Genomic DNA, 3,657 nt, shown 5'->3' with positions numbered 1-3,657 from the left:
TGCCCCACCCAAAATAAGTGAGCACATTTTTGTTTCAAATTTGCCATTTTCTTTTTTTCTTTTTCATAATAAAAAAGGGATTGTCACCAATACTTTTTTTTTTCCTGATCTTTTTTTGCCATAGCAGCAGACCAGAAGTAAAATGAAAATGAACCTAAGTCTTCATTTAGCTTCAGGGATTTTTCAGTGAAAAATAAGACATTAAAAAGATTGTGTCCTTAAAAGTCTAGTGCAGTACTTTGTAAATAGACTGTAGATGCAATATAGTATTCTTGGTATGAAATTTCTTTAAAGCATACATCTATTGAGTTTAAAAATCAACAGTAGCAAAATTCACCTGTAAAGCTTTGGCTTGAAAAAAGCTTTAATTAAAAAATGGAGTCCAGTGAAATTTTAGGTTATTTGAATTGCTCTTATGATGTGTTCCAAGAACTTGAAATGGCTTTCTATGCATGTGCCAATTCCATTCTCTTCTCACCTAAAGCCCTTCAAAAGCTTTGAAGTGATTACAGTCCTGTACTTACCACAGAGCAGTTTCTAATTTGAAAAAGTCCTTGAAGATTGTCACAAGTGGCTGACTTTTTAAATGGAGTCCTTTGTCATATTAATGAAAACACTCCAGAAACACGAGGAAAAGATGTGAAGTTGAAGGTTAAAAAATGGGCTAAATGAAACAAGGATTAAAATGATTTTCAGATGTGTCAAACAAACAAACGAAAAAGTTAGTTTACTGTTTTCATCAATTCCACTATCAGAGAGGAACAAGACTAATACAGAGTACAAGCTGAAACAAGTTTTCAGAAAGCATTACAACAAGAACCAATCTAGTAAAAATAAAAGAATTCATTTTCTCTGTTTTTTTTTGCATCAGCTTTTCATAGAAAAGGATCCTTCCTTTATCCTAAACTTCCTCCTATTGTTGGTAAATCATCTTAGCAACTGGTTACACAAATCCTTCTGTACATAGAAGGTTTTGAGAGCAAATATTAATTTCTAAAGAAAATCAAGTCTTTTGAGATAGCCATACTCTTCTGTCTTGAACTTAACAAAATTGTCAGAATCTTTAAGTTTTTTTAAATCTTTAATTGCTTAAGTAGAGATTGCTTTCTCTTTTGGGTGTTGAGAGCACAAGAATTCATGCTGAGCAGCTGTCATTTTGGCTGCACTCAGCAGTAGGTTCAGAAGCTTAGCACTGAAACCTAATCCAGCCTCACAATTGGAATGAAGAATATTCATCTTCTTGAATCACATAAAAGCCCCACATATAGCTAGTACCTACTTGTCCCATCATACACAGAATCACAGTATCAGTTAGGTTGGAAAAGACCTCTGAGATCATCGAGTCCAACCTAGGACCAAACACCACCGTATCAATTAGACAACGACATGAAGTGCCACACCCAGGCTTTCCTTAAACACCTCCCCGGATGATGGGACTCCACCACCTCCCTGGGCAGTCCATTGCAGTGTCTAATCAGTTTTTATGTGAAGAAATTCCTCCTAATGTGCAACCTAAACTTCCCCTGGTGCAGCTTAAGACTGTATCTTATTGTCCTGTTGCTGGTTGTCTGGGAGAAGAGTCTGAGGCTACAACCTCCTTTCAGGTCGTTGTAGAGAGAAGTTCCCTCCTGAGTCTCCTTTTCTCTAGGTTAAACAACACCTACTCCCTCATCTGCTCCTCACAGTGCTTGTGCTCCAAATCACTCACTTTGCTGCCCTTCTCTGGAGACGCTCCAGCAGTTCAATGTCCTTCTTGCAGTGAAGGGCCCAGAACTGGACACAGCACTCCAGGTGTGGCCTCACCAGTGCTGAGTACCGGGTGAGAATCACTTTCCCTGGTCCTGTGTTGCAGTTTGGGTGAGTTCTTAAGTGGCTCACGGCCACTCTGTGAAGGTTCCAGGGCTGAAATCACCCCCCTGCCCTGCTGCCCATCCCTCGTGGCAGGGACAGGCAGCGGAGGCACCTATGCCAGGAGACAGAGACCACGCAGCACCCAGGAAGTCCAGCAGCGAAGAGAGTTTATTCAAATCTCCCCCCAGCTTATAAGGGCTGGTGGGGAAAAGAGGGGATTGGCCATTTGGATAGCCAATGCAGGGAGACAGTATAATAACTACGGCAACACAGGAACCAATGATAGGCAAGAAAGTTAACAACTTCAAACCCCTGCAGTCCTGCTAGCCTGTGTCAGAAATAGAGATATTTCTGAAATGTGTGTACGTGTGCACACTGCTGGGTCATCTTCAGCTGCTGTTCACCAGCACCCCCAGATCCTTTCCTGCCGAGCAATTTTCCAGCCACTCTTCCCCTGGCCTGTAGCTCTGCATGGGGTTGTTGTGGCCAAAGTGCAGGACCTGGCACTTGGTCTTGTTGAACCTCACACAATTGGCCTTGGCCTATCAGTCCAGCCTGTCCAGGTCCTCCTGCAGAGCCTTCCTGCCTCTCCACCCTCAGAGAACAGTTAATTCTCAGAATCTTTGCTCAGTTTCCAATGAACGTTGTCATTAGCTGAATCCCTTACATGTTTACATTTCTGACAGTAAAGTTTGTTGGGTGCCTCTGTTTACACACAAAATTGTGCCTCCTGGTACTGCCCAGTAACTGAAAACTCAGCTCATACCCAAATTATGTAAAGATTTAAGAACTAGTTGCTTTCCATTGGCTTGGCCAGCAGAGCCTGATCAAATAGATATCAACTATATGTATCAACTCTATGTAAGACGAGAAAAAATACACATTAGACAAGAAAAATAGTGTAAAGAGGTGACGGCATCACAGTACTGTTCCTTCAGCAGAGCGCTCACCTATAGAAGAGTCCTGCTTGAGGGAGCTTGAGCCCACGTACTCCCAGGCATATATTCATCCTGTGAAGAAAGGGCATTCTTTGGGGTGGGTTTTTGCACATACATACAGAAAAGAGAGAAAAGGATTCTGTGATCAAGGTTTTCTACACTACAAATATTTTGTATGTGTGATGGTTTTCATATAAATATCTATGCATGTAGATAGGTTTATAAATTCTGTAGATATTCTCACACTCATGCTCCCTCTTTCTGTCCCAGTGAATTTCTAATTATACCCTATAAGGGTGAATTACTTCAGCAGAAGAGACTTAAAACACCTTGGGTGTAGACTACTCTTAAGCTGTATCTACATTAGTAAATTAAAGTGTTCCTAGGAACATTCCTGGGCATTACTCTCATGGGGTAAGATCCTTTTAAGAAAATCAGGAAATTAAGCAAAATTCTCTTATATCTTAAGAGGTGCAATGCCATTAGATACGTTTTACTCTATCACAGTGTTAATTCAGTGGATAAAAGAAATGCAGTTTCTAAAATTTCATTTCTGTAATCACATCATTCGTGAGCAAAGTATTGCTCTGTCACATCTCTGCGTATTGGATACAAAAAAGGAAGAAATACAGTTCAAATAGTATGCTCTCAAAATACACTTTCTTTTTGGGAAAAAAAAAAAAAAAGATTCACTACTACAAATGGAGGCTACGTGTGCAGCAGAAGATATGTTTAAATGCCCTACTCCCATAGCAGCACTTCACACAAATTATATTGTTCTTGGGATTTCACATGTACATCTCATTTATGTTTCACAGATTTCAATTAACTGTTAATTTCTTTCTCCTCCTGCTTTAGTGACACTGGA

General features: G+C 40.2%; 1 protein-coding gene across 1 annotated transcript in view; it reads left to right on the top strand.

Moving 5' to 3' along the window:
- DRAM1 (DNA damage regulated autophagy modulator 1) overlaps nt 1-3,657 on the top strand; it is a 22,505-nt gene that overhangs the window by 8,058 nt on the left and 10,790 nt on the right. The gene's annotated exons all lie outside the window — the stretch shown is intronic.

The sequence above is a fragment of the Empidonax traillii genome, unplaced genomic scaffold (genome assembly GCF_003031625.1).
Source record: "Empidonax traillii isolate 1590-97213 ecotype Southwest subspecies unplaced genomic scaffold, ASM303162v1 scaffold84:size2688230, whole genome shotgun sequence".
NCBI classification, from domain to species: Eukaryota; Metazoa; Chordata; class Aves; order Passeriformes; family Tyrannidae; genus Empidonax; species Empidonax traillii.
This window is presented reverse-complemented; position numbering and strand designations above follow the sequence as displayed.